The sequence below is a fragment of the Lynx rufus genome, unplaced genomic scaffold (genome assembly GCF_022079265.1).
Source record: "Lynx rufus isolate CCGP_SWC_20201006 ecotype Redwood Valley unplaced genomic scaffold, mLynRuf1.p SCAF_8, whole genome shotgun sequence".
In the NCBI taxonomy this organism is placed as follows: Eukaryota; Metazoa; Chordata; class Mammalia; order Carnivora; family Felidae; genus Lynx; species Lynx rufus.
Genome location: NW_025814896.1, coordinates 98,536,680 through 98,558,298, shown reverse-complemented (window position 1 = coordinate 98,558,298; position 21,619 = coordinate 98,536,680). Strand labels below are relative to the sequence as shown.

The following is a 21,619-nucleotide window of genomic DNA, read 5'->3' as shown; positions in this document are numbered from 1 at the left end:
AGGAATTGGAGGAGGGCCCTTTTGCCCTCTGTACAATTTTCTCAGTTATTGCTGCAAGGAGGAGGTCATCTACATACTGGAGAAGGGTGCAGCGTGTGGCCTCCCTTGGAAAGCTGGCGAGGTCTCTGGCCAGTGCCTTCCCAAAGAGGGAAGGAGAGTTTTTTAAACCCTGTGGGAGGCACGTCCAAATCAGTTGCACCTGATACCCTGTGTCTGGTTCTGTCCATTCGAAGGCAAACAAGGGTTGGTTCTAGGGGGCCAAGTGGAGGCAGAAGAAGGCATCCTTTAAGTCTAGGCATTAAACCAGCTGGCAGAGCCTGGGATCTTGCTGAGGAGGGTGTATGGGTTTGGGACCACTGGGTGCAAGGAGACAGTCACTTCTTGAATTGGTCGGTACCCTCCTCCTGGCTTCTTGACTGGCAAGAGCGGTGTGTTCCAGGGTGATTAGAATTCAACCCAAATACATGCTTCTTTGAGTCTGGACAGATGTTCTTGGATGCCTGCTCTTGCCCCTTGTGGGAGGGGGTATTGCCTCTGTCTCTGTGGTTGAGCCCCTGGGATTAACTCTACCATGATGGGGGCCTAGTTGTGGGCAAGTTTGAGGGGGTTGTCCTTGGCCTATACAGTGGGGAAGGCAGTCCTAAATTCAGGCGGGCCACTCAGTTGGGCCTTGGCACAGAATAACCTCCATTTTTTTATTCAAGTAGAGGCTGGTGCATCCCATGGGCGCAAAGGTTATTTTGGCCCACTGCTTTGTGAGTATATCCCAGCCAAGGAGAGGGATAGGGCACTCAGGTAGGTAGAGGAACTCATGCTGTACCGTGTGGCCCCTGAGTTCACATAAAAGTCATAGTTTGGGAGGCGCCTGAGTGACTTAGTCGGTTAAACGTCTGACTTCGGCTCAGGTCATGATCTCTCAGTTCATGAGTTCGAGCCCTGCATCTGGCTCTGTGCTGACAGCTCAGAGCCGGGAGCCTGCTTAGGATTCTGTGTCTCCCTCTCTCTCTGCCCCTTCCTCCCTCCCTCCCTCTCTCTCTCAAAAATAAATAAACATTAATAAATTTAAAAAAAAGTCATAGTTTGCCCCCCTACTTTTATTTTGACCATGGACTCATGGGGGCCAATAAGAAGTGAGCCTGGTCACCCTCAGTCTGAATCTATTCCTGCATAGCCCTATGAAGTTCTTTTTGCAGGGTTCTTGTGCATATCAGCTGGGTTTCTGGGACTTTCCCTAGTTGGGACATTTATTCTTTTAATATCCTTTCTCCTTGCAGTAGGCTCATTGGCCCCTTGCTAAGAAGGTTCTGCCCCCCCCCCCTTATGACAGCTGGACCTTCCCCATCCTTTTGTCGTGGCTCTCTAGTGCTTCGGAATCAAATGGGGTGTAAGCCTGGCATAGCCTCTCATAATAATCCCTGGGGGATTCCCCTTGCTGCTGGGCATATTCATGGACTTCTTAGCCCCTGCTCGGATCACTTGGTACTCGTGGATGTGGAGTGGCATCTGGAGAGTGCCTGCACCTGGCTGGGTACACAATCTGACTGCTGGTCTTGGGGAGAGAGGATGTGCTGAGTCTGTAGGTGGTGGGACGACCGAAGGTGGCAGAGTATTGAGAACCGGGGTATTAGGTGCTGATGGTCTCGGGAGACTGAGATGGTGGGGACAAGATTGGTTCTTCCTCTGGATCACTGGTGAGAATTTGCAGAAGTTGGGACTTCTGTACCGTAGCCTGTTCTGTTTGTTGCCTGTAAATCGCACCCAAGGGGGAAGGGTTTGGGCTATCTCTAACCAGGAGTCAATATACGGGAACTGATCAGGGTGGCCTGGGTCCCTGGTGACAACATGCCAGACACAGCAGACCATTGGGACATCTAAGGTTCCCTTTTAGGGCCATCCTACACCAAAAGTGGGCCATTCTTACTCACATAGTGTCCTTAACTTGCTGGGGGTTGTCTTAATTCCGCAGTCTCCTGAAAACCCCTTCTTTGTTCTGTCCCAACCCCGTAATGTTCCCGTGAGACTGAGTCGCAAAGATGGAGGGGTAGGGGTGCCCCCTCTAATGAGGAGACCAGTCAGATGCCCATCTGGCCATGTTCCAAAGGAACTTAGGTGACACTTAGCTGTAGTGGTCTCAGCTTTGTGACTTACTATCAGAAACTATTCCGATGCTGCCATAGACTGTATGCCATTCACCACAGAATTGCAGACAGTCCCACTCAGACTCTGTGGGCTTTTGGGAACCTTAAGGGTGCCCACCCGTGGAGCCACAGAATCGAACTCGGCAGGCAAGCCAGACCTGAGTGGCACATTCACACTCACATACACACCAAAGGTTATTACATTCCCTCTCAAAGAATTCCTGCCTGTGAGACCTCTGAGGTCTCCAGGGAGTGATCAGGTCCCCCTTCCAGCCGGGGAGGAGGCTGGACTGAATTGGGGCCCCATACCTGTGAGACCTCTGAGGTCTCTGGAGAGTGATCAGGTCCCCCTTCCCCCCTGTGGGTAGGCCTGACTGAATGAGGGCCCCAGGCCTTACCGGTATCCGAGGTATCCGACATCTGGTCCAGGTCCTCACCTGCCAAGTCTCCTTGAGTCTGGTGGGAACGGTGCAGTGGGGCTGGCCTGAGGTGACCAAGCAGGAGACCACGGAAAATCAGGCAGGGAGTGTCTTCTCTGCTGTGTTTCCTCATTCCGTCACTGCCTCGCCATTTTCCCAAACAGGTGACAACAATGGGCCAGCGCTGTTGGGTTTCCTGGTCAGGGAACCACATACATTATGGAAACAGGCTGGATCGCTGGCGGAAAAACCAAGAGGCACTCAGAGATCTTGGTGGGTCGGAGTTCTATTTCACACTGGTGGGCTCAGAGGAGATCCCTCTCCAGAGGTCTGAGTCCTGAGCATAAGCATGGGGGACAATTTATCTTCTGTTACTTCTGCATTCCATATTAGTAGTAATTTGACAGCACAGCAAGTGGGGCAGCAAGAAGCACTCGGAAGGGGAGTCTTCAGTAGGGGACTGGAATTTCCCTGTCAGTCCTGGTGGCCATCTTTTTTTTAATTTAAAAAAAATTTTTTTTAACATTTATTTATTTTTGAGAGACACAGAGCACAAGCAATGGAGGGGCAGAGAGAGAGGGTGACACAGAATCCAAAGCAAGCTCCAGGCTCTGAGCACAGAGCCTGATGCAGGGCTTGAAACCACGAACTGTGAGATCATGACTTGAGGTGAAGTCTGACGCTTAACCGACTGAGCCACCCCTGTTGACCATCTTATAACAGATTTTTCCCTATCTAGCTTACAGGGTTTTTTTTAAAAGCTGTTCTTTATCAAGTTTATGAAGTTCCCCTGTATTTCCAGAGAATTTTTTTTTAATCATGAATAAGCGTTGGATATTTGTCAAATGTTTTTCACTTCTGACGTACCCATGTAACTTTTCTTCCTTAGTTCTTTATATGGGGGGGTGGCATTAATTGGTTTTTGAATGTTGAATGAATCTTACATACCTGGAATAAATTCTACTTGGTCATGGTGTATGTTGAATTTGATTTGCTATAATTTTGATGAGAATTTTTAATCTGAATTCAAGAAAGAAATTTTTATAGTTATATTCATAAAATATTTAAAATGTTTTGTACAACTTTATATCACTTTGTCTCTTCATGATTATTTGATATTTTGAATATTTGTGGTATGTTACTTCTTTGCTAATTCTGTTTATTACTATTAATTCTGTTTCATTCTCATTTTGCTTATTTTATACATCAAAATTCTTTTATTGCCTGTTACCTTTTTTCCATATCATAATCTCATTCTCAGTAGACTCTTTATCAGAATTGTAGGATAAAATATCATTGATTTTTAAGTCCCCAATATGAGAATGTGTTTAGGTAAATACATTTTTATTTGCTGCCATTAGTTTCAAATAGATATTTCAATATTATTGTCTGAAGAATATAATAGTAATATTACAGAGTATACTAAATATGGCCAGTGATATGTGTTAAGTGAAATTCACTTTGTATCCTTTTACTATTTATTGATTTCTGACCTGGTAACACAAAAGAGTGTCATGCCAGATAGATAAAACCCTCTTTTACTCAGTCTGGAACAGGATAATTAAAACAAACGAACAAACAAATAAGCTATGCTTCTGGTCTCAATTTTCTCCCCTTACTCCTACAGGAGTAGGTAATAGGCTTTAGATTAGTAACTGTTGTGGTCCATCATTATAGAATTACTTCTCTAGAGAAGACGATTCATGTTCAAGTCATGTGTTAATCTTAAAACAGTTGTTAATTTCTATCAATAGACATGTATTGAGAAAAATTCCGAGGAAATATTTGGTTACATTGGGTCAAGTTCCCTATTTTTCTTGGAACACCTTCTGCGTTAAGTATATCCACCTACTGCTATGAAATGGCTACATCTAAAAATTTCATATTCTATGTAGCAGTTACCTTTTTTTTTTAACCCATCACTGCTCTGAGTTTAGAGTGACTTCACTTGTCTTCATTTGTGCATTAGTTGATTGTTCAATGGGTAAAGCTTACTTTAAATGTCTCTGATTGACCAACCCTTACAACTGAGAAATAGAGAAACTAAGCAAAGAAGGTTCATGAGTTATCAGTGTTTAAAGGCTACAAGTTTTGAATCTAACATATCTAGGTTAAATTTATCATTTATTACATACCATCAGTACAATTAAAAGCAAGTTCCTTAAACTCTCTGAACATGAGTTTTCTCATCTATAAGATAGGTTAATAAATGTATCTCACAGTGTTTCTGTAGGGAATATTCAGGATAATACACAGGTGTGTTTAAGAGGATACAGGTCAGACTGGGGTCCCTGGGTGGCTCAGCCAGTTAAGCATTCTACTTCAGCCCAGGTCATGATCTCACATTTCTTGAGTTTGAGCCCCTCATCCGGCTCTGTGCTGACAGCTCAGAGCCTGGAACCTGCTTCAGATTCTGTCTCCCTCTCTTTCTGCCCCTACCCCAATCATTCTGTGTCCCTCTCTGTCTCTCCCTCTGGCTCTCTCTCTATATATAGAAAATAAATAAACATTAAAAAAAATTAAAAACAGAGGGTACAGAACAGAAAGTTACAATAAGTGGCATTTTTAGTTATAGTAGTAGGCATCATTTCACTGGTTGCTTTTTTCTCTTTTCTTTTCTACTCCTGCTCTTTAGCTAGCATGCATGATAACTGATGTTGGATTGCAGGTTTCACTGTAAAGACATTTTGTGGAATAGTCTCTCAGGAAGGAAGACACTCATAATGTCTCCACTACAGTGTACAAATCCCTTCCAGGATAACCATGACTTTTGGTATAGAATGTATTCAATTCTGACAGTTAACATTTTGTTCTTACCTTGAGATAAATAGGTATCCGTATGAAAAGTTAAAGGACTTACTTCATCATATTCAAAAAAGGCCATGAGGAAAAGAGAAATGAAAGTAAAAGGTAAAAATATTTACTGTGACTGTCATAGCACTTCTGAAGTTTTCCACTTATATTTCAGTAGAATTTTCCCCCTTTAGCCAGAAACTGAAATTTCTTTCACCAAGAAGGACTTTATGAAGCAGTTGAGTAACTCATCATTAAGAAGTGCACCCAGGAGAAAAGCTGCTTATATTTCATTGTATTCACTGGGTTAAAAATCACAAAGGAGAAAAAAAGCAATATTAGCATTATTCACTTTTTTTAATGTGTAGGGTAGGTATTTTTTGTCATATTATGCCTGGGTTGGAAAATTACAGTCCCAAGGCCAATGCAAGGGAGATGATAACGAGATAGTGACTCTTTTTTAGCCATCCCAACAGAATCAATAGTGTTTTAGTGGAGTTTCAGCGAGAAAACAACTTGCCATGCCAGCAGCTAAGCAATATGTGTCAACAGAAAGAAACCACTGCTTAGAGCCGGCAGCCCAGGAGATGACAATTGGAGGCATGATTGCTTATTGTTGTTGGTTTCAAGTCATTGATGCAGACAGTATAAACTCTGATTAAAAGAGTAACATGCAATGATGGGAAAGCAGTGTTTTATTCTCCATGTTACAGCTCCTTTGGGTTTGCAATGTGACCAGATCAAGGCATGGTATGGATCTTTTGGACAACAAAGCACACATTCAGTTGCTATTTTTCACATGACATTGAGTAGCCAGATGGTTCTCACTATTCTGTAAATGAGTGAGTAAAATTACTGCCTGATACAAACAGTAAAATGTGAAAATGAAGAGCATGGAATCTGTATGTTGACTGCCTGGGTTCACCTGCAGATTTTTCACTTCCTAGTGTGTGGCCAATAAGCAAGCTTTTGTGTATCAATGTATTTTGTGTGTGTGTGTGTGTGTGTGTGTGTGTGTGTAAAGGGATAATAGCAATATGTATATAACAGTGTTGTAATCAAGTTCAAAGACTTTATATTTCTCAATCATCTGGAACCATTGGTGGCTCACAGAATATACATACCTTACAATTTACTCATTTGAAGTATACCATTAAATCGATTTTAATATATTCAGAGAACTGTGCATCCCTCACTGCAATCAAATTTAGAACATTTCCATTACCTTCAAAACAAATCCTGTGTCTCTTAGCTATGACTTCAAGTATCCCCATCTCCCCCCAGCTCCTGGCAGCCGCTAATCTATTTTCTTCTCCATAGATTTGCTTATTTTGGATGCTATATATATATATATATATATATATATATAAAATCACCTATCTTATGACTCCCCCATATATGTGTGTGTGTGTGTGTGTATACAGAATCAATAGTGTTTTAGTGGAGTTTCAGCGAGAAAACAACTTGCATGAAATAAACCACTGTTCAAGCACCACTACTTTGTGTGGTGCATGAAGGAAATAATCATCAATACTTGCAGGTCTCACTGTCCTATGTGGGTGCAAATCTACCAGTCTCCTTCCTAATACCTGCTTTAGGTTGCTGGGATTGCTGTAATAATGGTCAGCAGAGTGGATAATTTAAATAGTAGGAATTTATTTTCTCACAGTGTTTGAGGCTAGAAGTCTGAGACCAAGATATTAGCAGAGTGGATTCCTTACGAAGGCCATGAATGAAGGATCTGTCCCAGGCTCGTAGATGGCTCTCTTCTTCCCATGTCTTCTCATAATTTTCCCTCTTTAAGTGTCTATGACCATATTTCCTCTTCTTATAAGGAAACCATTCATATTGAATTAGGGCCCACTGTAATGGACCTCATTTTAACTTAATTGCCTCTTCAAAGACCTTGTCTCCAAACAAGGTCACTTTCTGAGGTACTGGTGGTTAGAACTTTAACATATGAATGTTGCAGAGACACAGTTCAGCCCAAAACATTACCTGTATCTGTTGAATTGTGAGAGGACTGGATTCAATAAGATTTTTCTAGCTCAAAAGTAAACTGAAGTCAATTTGAGGTAACAGCAGGCCAGTGCTTGCAATGTGACTGACGGAGTGTTGAAGAACTACCTTCTCACATTTTTATCCATAAGAACACAAGACAAGGTGCCCATATTCATTATACAACTATATATTTGCATTGATCTTTTCATACTTTGAGATTTCTCCCCTGTAAATTCATGGGAAGGAGCTGTGATTATGTAAAGAGGTATTTGTTATTCTTCTACAGACATCAAAACTGGCTGAAGTGTCAATTGACTTGCCTAAGGCTGCAAGGTAGGTCAGTGATTTCCCGAATGCCCTGATTACTTTTATAATGACTGTCATTTACAATCTGATCAGTTTGTTCATTGGGAGCTATATGAAGAGATTAAGAAAAAATTCCACTCTCTTTTCCTTAAATTGTTTTGCAATTGGATCACAGTATTTGCCTTTTTGCTAAGAAACAGTTGCTTAGAAGGTTAATTCAAAGAAAAACTATATTTCTAAGATTAGGGTTTAATTATAATACACTGCTCATCGTCCTGCATTTCCTGGGGCAGGTAAAATAGTGGCACCCCAGAGATGTCTCTGTCCTTGTCCCTGGAAACTGTGAATATGCTACGTTAGATGGCAAAGAAGAATTAAGGTCATAGATGGAATTAAGGTTGCTAATCAACTGACTGGAAATAAGCAAATTCTCCTAGGTTATGTGAGTGGACCCAGTATAATCACAGGGTTCTTTCAAAATGGAAGAGAGAGGCAAAAGCAGAGTCAGGAGAATGTGATGGGAGACAGACCCAACCCATTGTTGCTGGCTGTGAAGATTTAGGAGAAGAGCTATAATCTAAGGAAAAGGGATGGTGTCTGCAAACTGGAAAATAAGGAAATGTGTTTATTCCTCAAGCCTCTAGATGGAAATACAGCCTGACTGACCCCTGGGTTCTAACCCAGTAGGTTTAAACCTCCAATCCACGGAACTATCAGCCAATACAGTTGTATTATTTAAGCCACCAAGTTTGTAATAAGTTTTTACAGCAGCTATAGAAAAATAATACAGTGAATTAATTTACTCTCTTGTTCCATCTGTGACTACTATTAATTTAATCAATAAAGACCTGATGAAGATCTCCTGTGTACAAAGACTGTTTACAGGCATTGAAGCCCTGTTCTTCTGAATCAGCTTCCTCCTCCCTGCTGCTCAGGCATGACAGACATCAATTTTCCATTATATTTTATGTATATTGCCCTGTTATTCCACATAAAACATTTACTTTCTGGAGCCCCAAATTGGTTCCACTGATCCAGATCCATGTCATTTAGATAACCATATGAGGATCTCTTGTTCCAGCTGAAGGGGAGGGAACAGTCCTTTGAAATAACACAACAACAGAAGCAGAAGAGCGAATATTTACTGAACCCTTACATATGCCAGGCATTGTGGTAGCCCTTTATATATATCATATTATCTTTGCAGCAACCTGATGAAATAGGTTGTGATACTATATTTCTTTCACACTTGAGAAAGCTGAAGAGCAGAGAGGTTATGTTACATCTCCAATGCCATGAAAATAATAAGAGATATTGCCTGTTCTCCAAGATGGGCTGTTTAATTCAAGAGCCTTTAGTTAACCACTGTACTCCCTGCCTTGCAAGGTCAACATCACAAACACACTTGAGAAAAAAATGGTATGTAATGACAACATGCTAAGTATGCAAGGGAAGAAAGAGCATACCTGAATAATGGCACACATTGATTTGTTACATTTGATGAAAATCCAAACTATAATAGCATTATTCTCCAGAGTTGCTTAGATTATTTTAAAAAATTCTTTAATCTTATTTAACGGTTTAATTAAGGATGGTCAAGAGGGGTGGATTAATACATGTTCAGTGTTGCAATTTTGAGAAAGACCTGGGTGTTGTATTTAATTTGTGCTAGCTCATTTAAATCAAAAGCACCCTTTTGGTGAAAAAAAAAATTAAAGTCTTGGCATTTCAAAAATGATTGAAAGCACAACATTGAAATTACAAAACCTGAAACAAATTGTTCATGTAGTTAGCATCAGAATTAGGTTCAATGATAGGTACCTCTGTCTCCAAAGATCAGAAAGATCCTGCTGTTTTCTTTATTACCCTCCCTACCAAGAGACTCTGCTCAATAGCTTCCTGCTGTCCCAGTTCATCCATGTACCATTATTACTGGCTTGATAGAGAAGTGAGATGGTGGTTTATAATTGGATGGGTTAGAAAAACTAAAATGTAAGATACCTCATAATTATTCAGAAAGTATATTTGTATAACTATATAGTTTATAAATATGTACATAATATATGCTTTTATGATTGTGCATCATATAAACTTTACATATATGTTACATATATGTTAAATACATATTTTAAGTAAAATATGTTCGTTATAATGGTAAATATATGTATACATATATGCTACATATATGTTACACATGTGTTAAAATACACATTTTAAAATAAAATACAAAGAAATTGGAAACTGTGACTACCTTTTAATATCAAGAATCTTGATTATTTCCACACGAGGTGGAAATGAATAGCAGAATGTGGTCTTTTATGTGAATGAATGTCACCCAGACATTCATTTTCATCCTCGAAGTCAAAGCCAAAATGTCACTTCATAAGCTTATGCCTCTTAAGGGCAATTGTTTTATTGACAGCTCTGGGTTGAGTTGAGCTGTCATCCCTCTGTGCTTCTTCTGAACTCATGCTCTCCTGACAATATAGCACCTATCAAAATCAATGAATTTTGTCTCCCTGCTAAATTTGAATCAAGTCGAGGAAAGAAAGGAGACCTAGTAACCTCTATAAGTAAGTCGCTCAATAATGTAGGCCAAAGTATATGCAAATATACCTACATCTGAATATTTTTACCCCTTCACATAATATTACACCTTTGCTCTAAATCTGCCAGTTTCTTCTGAGACCCTGATGCATTAATTTTATACCTTATCCTTTATCTTCACTATTATTTTGTCACCTCTGGCTTTTCATTCCAGCATCTATGTATTGAGGCTTTTGTAGGTTGTTGAGGATCTTTGAAAGCTGCAGGAGGTAATCACAGGTGGTCGGGGTATGCTTTGGAAAAATACTTTAAGGTTATAGACTTTAGATTAAAGGTAGTAATGAAGTGAGTATGCTGCAGGAGGTGAGATGAAACTGAAGTAGTCAGGGGCTATTGCTGTAGCTCAGGTACAAGGTGATGAATCAGCAATGGGAAGTGTTTTCTCAGAAGTGCCTGAATTATGACATGGAACAAGAGCTTGGTAAATGAGAGGTAAGCAAAATGAAATCTAGAATGACTTCTACATCATCAGCCCATGTTAAAGAACTAGGCCCTTTATTAGAAAATGTTTTATTATTAAAACTCTCCAGCAACTCTTAAAGTCTTAAAGAACATTTGATGTTTCTGAAGACTTTCTCTTTCGTGTGTGTGTGTGTGTGTGTGTGTATAAATTAATATGTATCTTTTCCTTGCTATGTCCATTGTCAAGTGAGAATTGAAGTGGAACCAACTTTTTCCTTGCCTGTATCTTCATCCACGTAAATAGAATTTAAAAAATTAAATTCTGGTGTAGTAGTGACCTGATTGTAAAGAGCTCTTTTATGAAATTTCTGAGCTCATTTGAGCTCAGTTTGTATTTCTGTATTTTCTGTGAAAGTGTCTTGATTTGAGTTTTATTAAATGGTTGTGTCATACAGTATCTGTAATAATTTTGGTTTTGAAAGACTTGATAAAGCATGGTACATTTAAAGAATGATATTATTTCAATTGGGTATTTCCAGCATGGTGATATCTCATGAGGTCAGAGGGAGTTAGTGTGACTTATCTATTATCACTTTGAAAAAAAAACTAATTTTTATCTTCTTTTTTAGGAAATGGAATTTTATAGGTAGAGTCCAATAAGATCATCTATCACAATTTACAATTTTATAATGTACTATTTAATTTACATTAAGATGTAAAGTAAAAGATGGATAAATCAATTTGTTCCAATAGCAACATCAGTTCTTTCTGCTATATTAGAACATCCTGGCTTCAGAATGCTAATTCTAGACACTATTTATAAATTGTCAACCTCAAGTGGATTACTTTCCATTACTTTTTTTTAATAGGAGCACATCACACATAAAAGTATGGAAGTATGACCAGCTAATATAAAGGTTAATATCAAGCCTTATCTCTTCATGTTGAAATATGTTTGCACAATTTAAAAAACCCTGGTTCCCTGCATCCCAAATATAGATACAGGACTTGTTGAGTAGAAACATCTATTTTTTTTTTATTTTTTTTATTTTTTTTTTTAAATTTTTTTTCCACGTTTTTATTTATTTTTGGGACAGAGAGAGACAGAGCATGAACGGGGGAGGGGCAGAGAGAGAGGGAGACACAGAATCGGAAACAGGCTCCAGGCTCCAAGCCATCAGCCCAGAGCCTGACGCGGGGCTCGAACTCACGGACCGCGAGATCGTGACCTGGCTGAAGTCGGACGCTTAACCGATTGCGCCACCCAGGCGCCCCGAAACATCTATTTTTAAGAATGATAAATGCAAATATTCATGTAATATTTTTCAGACACAGGTCCATATCAGTAAAACATAATGATTAGAAAATAATAATGGATTGGTACAACTTGATAAATAATGGAATAACTAGGCTTTAATTTTTGTTTCCATAGTGATAACTGTTTCATGATTAAGTACAGAATGGTGTCGTAACAGAAAAATACACCATCCTAAATACCTTTGTAGAATAGGGTACTCTTTTTCTCTTTTTCCCTCCCAAGAAAGGTTACAGTAATGATGAATAGCATCAAAATTGTATTGTACCTGGGGGTTTCCATAAGAGCTAGCTACTTCTCTTCTCCAAGCAAAAATTTCCACTTTTAGTACCATGAGAGTGGGGTGTGGTGAGAGACATGCCAGAGAACCAGTGAATGGAAGTGCAGTAACACTTATGAGGTTACATTTACTGCATCAGCTTGTGTAACACTGACTTAGCTCTGAACAATCATTCTTGGTTGGTACTGTATTTTCATGATTGTATAGTTACACAGCTGCACTGTATCGCTCCATGGGGTCCCATGATGACCTCTTTGGAACTAGACTTTTCTTATGCTAGTATGCCTTACTACATGATTAATGGCTTTATTTATTTATTTATGTATTTATTTAATTATTTATTTTTCATTCATTCATTCATTCATTCATTCATCTAAAAACAGAGGCTTTATTAAGATGAGTGTTCTTTTTTGTCCCCTAGTGATAGGTCTCCTTTCCAGATTCCATAGTCCTTTAGCCCCTTATAGTTATTATAAACTTATCCTTTCAGTATTTAAAACTCAACTCTATTAATTCTAAGTCTTCCATTTCAAAAGAAGTGTACAGTTGTTCTTGATTTCTGCCCCAACATGTTGGGCATTCGTGAAGAGTTCTGAGATCAATGGACTTCTCCTAATTCTTGTCTCCTGGAAGATTTTAATATGGTCATTATATATGTTAATCATCCTTAATTAACTTAATTTTTAATATACCAATTTGTTGACTTGAATGGCTGTTCATGTGAAAGTTATTATTTATTCTGCCATTGTTTTACTTTTACCTGAGTTGTTTAGACATTAATTCTTCCAGTTTATTCCCACTATGCTTTTATTTTTTTTAAATCACTCACCTGATGTATAATAAGTTACCTTTATGTTGATAAATTGCAAATCAAGACTTGGGATGCTCCTTGTTCTTTTATGACTTATACTTCTTTAATTTAAACTTGACTTAAACTTCTTTAAGTTTCCAAACAAAAGGTTGGCAAATGCTATTTGAATCTAAGAATCAAAGTCAAGTGGTAACATGTGGAAAATATCAATTGCTGTACTGAATTCTGAAGACTTAAAAGAGTGTTTACCTAAATGAGAACATTATTAACATTAAAAATATCTGATTTTCATAAACAAGAAGAGATATGTTATAGAATCCATAAGCAAGAATTAAATGTGGCTTTTAAAAGATTTGCTCCAAAAGTTGGTTAGTCAGAAGCTGTATTATTCTCCCAGTGCTCCAAGGCCACAAGAATCTTGGGCTTTTTTCAGAGAGGCTGCTTTATCATTTGGATTTTAGGTGTGCTTTGCTTCATTTGTCTCTGTTTTACACAACCTCTCAGGTCAAGAGCTCAGCGGTGTGTGTGTGTGTGTGTGTGTGTGTGTGTGCATCTGCACGTGTTTTAATTGTAATCCCAAAGCTTGAAGAAGGACAACCCTGTTGGCCCAGTTTATATTACATCTCATCTTCTTTTTTATAGAATTGTACCTGGGAAATGGAATCATTCCTTTTGCTTTCTACATGGCATAGGCTTTTGGAAAAGGATCTATAAAAAGAGGATAGATGTAGGCAAATTATCTAAGAATAGTTTATGCCGAGGGGGAAAATGTGTACGATTGCTAGGACAAATTACTGACATCCATAAAAAAAATATTAGTAATCAAAAATTAGAAGGGATATTTCATTTTTGCTTTTTTTAAGAAGCTAAATCATATTATATTTTCAAATCTAAGTTTTTTAGGATTCCCCCTTTTTTAAAACTATGACTCTCATATCCAAATATTATTACTCTTATTAATCTTATGATAAGTCCATTGACCTCAGTCTATTTAGTTCCACAAATAAGTGTACAGTCATATCTTACTGTGGTAAAAATATTTTCACTCTTACCAAGAGATTATAGATAGTTTTCAGAGCAAAAAAAGTTACTCACAAAAATATTCTTCCAAATCCTACTTTGGGGAAAATGAAGTGGATACACTTTGCCCTATTATGCCCATAAAATGTAATTAACAATCCTGGACATTACAAATGAAACAAGGAGACTCTTAAAAATGGAGAGGATATGTAAAACATGTTAGGGAACTTGGTTCTGAGTTATGACATGGTGGTGAGTTCCCTGATTTTGCTTTTGCCTTGTCTGTCTCAGTCAGGATATTGGGAAAGCCAGCAAGCCAGAAAGCTCTCAAACAAAAATTGGAGTGGTAATCCTAGACTTCCGTACTCACTGTGCTGTAAAGAGGTACCCCCAAACTCCCAGCAAAGGGGTGGTGTCATTCGCAGTCAACAATACTAAGTCCCCCACCTTGCAGTACAGTGGAGACTATGTTGGAGGCTTGGACTTCAAGTCTGTGATAGTGGTAGCACAATGTCCCTCTCACTCCTCACTGGGGTGGCTTCAGGCAAGGCCTAGTGAAATGTCAGGATGTTGCAACTGCTCATTGGTAACTAAGACACTCCCCCCTTTGCAATGTGAATGGATGCCAAGTGAGGAATAGGAGCAAGGTAGTCTTTTCCCTCCCAGTCAGGGAGGTATTAGTGGGGTCTTAGTAGAGTGCATGAACTTCCACTCCCATCCAACAGTATCAAGGATTTCCTTTTTCCTCAGGTGTCAAGAAAAGTCAAAGGGAAAACCTAGAATTCCTTTCCTCGATGACAGTAACTGGGTAGCATCTCCTTCTGCAAAACAGTATTTGAATATACAGCTAAAACAAACAATTTAAGTAAGATCCAGAGTTGTATGACATATTACCCCAAATGTCTAGAGTTCAACCAAAAATCTTGTATCATACAAAGAGCAATGAAGATCTCAACTTGAGTGAGAAAAGACAGTTATCAGAAGACAAAACCGAGATGACACAGATGTTAGAATTATTTGACAAGGATGTAAAGCAACATTATAATAATACTTCAGTGAACAATCACAGGCATATTTAAAACAAACAAAAAAAATAAAAGTCTCGGCAAATCAGTAGGAGATATAAAGAAGACACAGATAGTTTAAGACTACGAAGTACAATGGAAAAAATGTCAATGAATGCCTCAACAGTGAATTGAAGAGGACAGGGAAAAAAGTATCAATGGAATGAAATAGAAACAATAGAAAATAGCCAATCTTAACAGGGACAATTAGACTAAGAAAAATTGAGAGTTTTAGACATACGATGAATTGTACTATCACAAGAATTTAACATTCATGTCCTTGAAGTTTCAGAAGCAGATGTATAACCTAAAAGCATTCAAATAATAGTGAAAATTTGGAAGACCTAAAGCAATACATACAAAAATCTGAGGAAACCCCAAGTTGGATATTCAAAAAATACAAGCCAAGATACACCATGGTTAATTTTTTTGAAAATTAAGAGACACAGAAAAAATCTTGAAAGCATCTATGAAGAACCAACACATTACTTATAAGAGAACAATAATTCTAAGTACGGGCATTTCAACAGAGACTATGGAGTCTGGAATAAAATGACACATTTCTCAAGTTCTAGAAGAACTGCCAACCGAGAATTCTATATTCGGCAAAAATATTCCTGAGTAATGGAGGGGAAATCAAGGCATTCTCAAGTGAGCAAAAATGGAGAGAATCTGTTGTTAGTAGACCTACCGAAAATGAGCAGCTGAAAAGCATTCTCTAATAAAAAAAAAAAAAAACAGAAAAACAAAAACACTGACAAAGAATCTTGAACATCAGGAAGGAAAAAAAGTAATGGAAGGAGCAAAATTCTGAATAACTGAATTAGACTTTTCTTCTCTTGAGTTTTCTAAATTATACTTGATGGTTGAAGCAAAACTTATAAAATTATCTAATGTAGTTCTCCATATATAAAGAGGAAACATTTGTAAAAATTATATTATGAAAAGGGGGTAAAAGAGCATAATGGAAGTAAGGTTTCTGCACTTCACTTAAACTGGTAGTATGGTAACATCAATAGAATGCTTGTTGTAAGCTGTATGTGTACAATAAATTCCTAGAGCAACGACTAAGAAATGCCATACATATATAACACTGACATATATGATAGATAAATGAATATTGAATTATAAAAATGCTCAAGTAATCTACAGGAAGGCATAAAACAGGAGAGAAAGAAATGAAAAAGCGAGAACAAGCAGAAAACAATAAAAAGTAAATGACAGACTCCCTACCATACTAATAGTTGCATTATATATGTAAATGGTCAGAATACACCAATTAAAAGATATTGTCAGAGTGGAAACAAAAAAAAAAAAAAAAGAAAAAATACCCAACTATAGGTTTGTTTACAAGAACTTCAATTCACATATAATGAAATACATAAGTAAAAATATGATGAAAAGTTATACCATACAGGCAATCAAGGGAAAAGCAAGACTAACCTCATTAATATCATGTAAAATAAATTTTAGAATAAACAACGGTATCATAAAAAGGAAACTTCAGTTCCCCAATGGTTTTATTGAAGAATTATTGGAGAATTGGGGTGCCTGGGTGGCTCAGTGGGTTGAACGTCCCACTTCGGCTCAGGTCATGATCTCACAGTTCGTGAGTTTGAGCCCCACATAGGGCTCTGTGCTGAAAGCTCAGAGACTGGAGACTGCTTCGCATTCTGTGTGTGTGTGTGTCTCTCTCTCTGCTCCTTCCTTGCTCACGTGCTGTCTCTCTCTCTCTGTAAAAAAAAAAAAAAAAAGAATTATTGGAGAAATATATAATGCATATTTAATAAGGAATTAACACAAAATATTGTAATCTGTCCCAGAAAACAGAAGCAAACACTCCCCAATTCATTTACCTGGCACCTAAACTAGACAAAGGAAGGATTAAAAAAAGAAACTACAGACCAATGTATTTCAATAACATGAATACGAAAAATATTAATAAAATATTGGCAAACTGAATTCAGCAATATGTAGAAATAATTATGTACCATGACCAATTGGGATTTATCCTAGGAATACAAGCATTACTCAATATTTGAAAAACAGCCAGTGTCATCTGCCATACCAACATGGTAATTAGGTAAAATCATATCAGTTGATCCAGAAAAATCATTTGACAAAATTCATCTTCCATTCATGAGGAAAACTCCAAGGAAAATAGAAATAGAGAGGATATTCCCCAACTTGAAAAATAACATTTATAAAAACCTACAGGTAACACCATAATTAATGGTGAACAACTGAAGGTTTTCTTCTCGAAGATCAGTTAGAAGGCAAAGATCTTTGCTCTAATCACTGATCTTCAGCATAAAACTGGAAGTTCTAATCACTGCAAGCAGAAAAGAAATAAAGACTTACAAATTGGGGAAAAAAATAAAACACTTATCATAGGCAGATGATTCAGTAGTTTATGTGGAAAATTCCAATGAAAGCATAAGAAAAAAAAACCCTAGAATTTATAAATGATTTCATCAAGGTCATAAAAGATCAATGCACAAGAATTAAATCCATATCAGCATACTAGCAGTGAGTATGCAGAAACCAAATTTAAAAATATGATAGCATTTGTAAACACATCAAATGAAATGTGTAGATGTAATCTAACAAAACAAGTATAGGATTTGTATGCTGAAATCTAGAAAATGCTCTTGAAACAATTATCAAAAAGATGTAAATAAATACAGAAATATCCTATCTTAATGGATTAGAAGATTTAGCACAATGAAATGCTAATTATACCAAAATTGATTTACAGATTTAAAAGAAAAATTTTTTTAATGTTTATTCATTTTTGAGACAGAGAGACAGAGCATGAGTGGGGGAGGGGCAGAGGGAGAGGAAGACCCAGAATCTGAAGCACTCTTCAGGCTCTGAGCTGTCAGTACTGAACCCACGAACTGTGAGATCATGACCTGAGCCCAAGTCAGAAGCTCAGTTGATTGAGCCACCCAAGCACCCCTGATTTACAGATTTAATGCAATTCTTATCAAAATCTTTTTGAAATTTTTTGAAGAAATAGATGAGTATGCCTTATAGTTTACATAAAAAGGAGAAAACACTAGAATATCTAAAATAATTTTGAAATAGATGAATATAACAGAGGTAACATCTCCCAAATTCAAGACTTAAACAGCTATAGTACAGTAATTAAGACTGTGTGCTTTTGGCCTAAGGATAAACATATAAGTCAGCAGAGAATAGAGAACCAAAAAACAGAACCAAACAAATCTGCCCAGTTTACTTTAAAAAATGTACAGAGTCGGGGAGCTGGGTGGCTATGTTGGTTAAGTGTCTGACTTCAACTCAGGTCATGATCTTGCGGTTGGTGGGTTGAAGCTCTGCATCAGGCTCTGTGCTGAACAGCTTGGAGCCTGGAGCATGCTTCAGATTCTGTTCCCTGCCCCCCCCCCGGTCTCTCTCCCCACTCTCACTGTGTCTCTTTCTCAAAAATAAATAAACATTATATATGTGTGTATATATATAATATATATATTATATATATACACACGTGTGTATATATATGTATATATATTATATATGTATATATAGTGTATGTATACACACACACACACAGTCAATTAAATGAAATGATAGATTTTTCAGCAAATGAGGCTGGAATTATACATTTGTAAAAAAATGAACTGAGATGTAAATTTCATATGTTATATAGAAACTAACTGAAAATCAATAATGAAATTATATATTTACTTATGCATGTATTTAAGTATTTATTTGCAGGTAAATGGAATTTTACTGTTGTAAGATTTGTATAATTTATGTGAAGTGTAATAACATTAATTCTAAATGCACTGTATTAAGTGAATGATAGATACGGAAATTTGTAAAAACAACATCTAAAAAATAATACAGAGGGATGGTAAAAAGCCAATAGAAGAACTGAAATCATTTTTATCAAACTATCTCCTTTAAAAAAAAATGTTCCCGTATAATTAACATACAGTTGTATATTAGTTTCAGGTGATCAATATACTCATTCAACAATGCTATACTCAGTGCTTATCATGATAAGTACCATTAACCCCCTTTACCCATCTCCTCTTTAACCGCCAATTCTCCATATTTAAGACTCTTTTTTTGTTTCTGTTTTTCTCATTTGTTTTGTTTCTTAAGTTCTGCGTATGAGTGAAATCATATGATATTTGTCTTATTTCACTTAGTACTGTACCCTCTAGATCCATCCATGCTGTTGCAAATGGGAAATTTTCATTTTTTAAGCCCAAGTAGTATTCCAATATACATATATTTATATATCACCAAGTAGTATTAAATAATATATATTATATATATATATAATATATATTATAAATAAAATCGCTTCTTCTTCATTCATCTATCAATGGAGACTTGGGTGGTTGCTTCCATATCTTGGCTACTGTAACAATGCTGCAATAAACATAGGGGTATGAGAATTAAAAGAACAAAAATAATAAACTAAAGGAGTGCTATTTAAAAAATAGGGGTACATATATTTTTTGAATTAGTGTTTTTGTTTTCTTTTGGAAGATACCTAATAGTGGAATTACTGAATCATATGTTAGTTTTATTTTTAATTTTTTGAGGAACCTCCATACTGTTTTCCAGAATGGCTGCACAAGTTGGCATTCCCACAAACAATGCACAAGCATTCTTTACCAACACTTGTTGGTTTTGTGTCTTTACAAACACTTGTGTTTTTGATTTTAGCCATCCCAAGAGCTGTGATGTGATATCTCATTGTGGTTTTGATTTGCATTTTCCTGATTATGAGTGATGTTGAACACCCTTTCACGTGTCTGTTGGTCATCTGTATATGTTCTTTGGAGAAATGTCTGTGCATGTCTTCTGCCTATATTTTAATTGGATTATACATTTCTTTGGTGTTGAGTTGTGTAAGTTCTTTATGTAGCTTGGATATTAACCCCTTATCAGATGTATCATTTGCAAATATCTTCTTCCATCAGTGGGTTGTCTTTTAGCTTTGCTGATGTTTTTCCTTTGCTATGATGAAGTTTTTATTTGATGTAGTCCCAGTAGTTTAGTTTTGCTTCTGTTTCCCTTGATTCTGGAGAAATACCTAGAAAAATGTTGCTCTGCCTGTTGTCAGTGAAATAACTGCTTAAGCTCTCTTCAAAGATTTTATGGTTTCACGTTTTACATTGATATCTTTAATCCATTTTGAGTTTATTTTTGTGTATGGTATAACAAAGTGGTCTGGTTGTATTCTTTTGCATGTTACTGTCCAGTTTTCCCAACACCATTTTTTGAAGAGACTGTTTCCTATTGCATATACTTCCTGTGTCATAGATTGATTGACCCTATAATTGTGGGTTTGTTTCTAGGGTCTCTATCCTGTTCCACTGAAAAATCACTCATAAATTCAAATGTAAAACTATAAAACTTTTAGAAAAAAATAGGAGACAGACTTCAGGATATAGAGCTAGATAAAGAGTTCTTAGACTTGACACCAAAAAAACATGGTCCATAAATGGAATGATTAATAAATAAATGACTGGGAATATCATTGCTAATAAAAAGTAAATAATAACTCTGGAGGACATAAAGATCCTTTATATTGAAGTTACTATTATCTGATGAAAACTAATAATCACTTGTAGGAAAAAAATATATATGCATACCTCAATTTTTCTCAAACACGTGATGTGTATTAACGGAAAAATGCAGCATCTTTCTGTCTAGGATAGTTAACAAACCACAATTGGAATGGAAATATATTCTTTCCTATTAAATTAAAAGCGCTTTTTAAAAAGGTGAGAAGATTAGGAGCTTGACACAGGACTCAATCCCATGACCCCAGGATCATGAGCTGAGTTGAAATCAAGAGTCGGACGCTCAACTGACTGAGCCACCCATGTGCCCTAAGTCAAAGCAATTTTTAAACAGTAGGCCACAAGGCCACAGAAAATTTACTGCTTTCTTCTTTGCCTTTATAAAATAAACAATTATAGACATGATGGCACTTCTTAAACTTGATGCTTTTTGTGTCCTAATACAACCCTATCTACAAAAAGGATGATGAGTTATCTCTTCCACAGGAAATTTCTTTGGAGTCAGGAATAATGTCTGGAGCTGATATTTTTCTGGTGTCTCACAACTCCCTAAGCGGAGCAGACACACCTGCAAATAAAGGGTGCTATTAGGGTTTTGGAAGCTTTGATAGCATGGTGCCATGAAACGCATCTCCAGTTCTTCCTTAAAGACCACCCATGGCTTCAGGAGAAAATAATTCAATGGCATTAAATAGCTAGGAGACTAATACTGAAGATCAAGGAGCTCATTGCTATAAATCCCAAAAGGAAATAATATATTTATAACATCACACATAAAAGTATGATCTTGACTAGGCCAAGGGAAAAAATGAATCTAGTGCAATGCGTAAGTGACTTTGATCCTTGCATAAGGACATGCACAGCTGCCATTTCATATGCTTACTTCTAAAGAG

At 37.1% G+C, this 21,619-nt stretch overlaps 1 pseudogene; it reads right to left on the bottom strand.

Moving 5' to 3' along the window:
• Nucleotides 1-2,686: 2,686 nt before the first annotated feature.
• The window catches only part of LOC124503940 (small nuclear ribonucleoprotein F-like), a 186,292-nt pseudogene continuing 167,359 nt past the window's right edge, over nt 2,687-21,619 (bottom strand).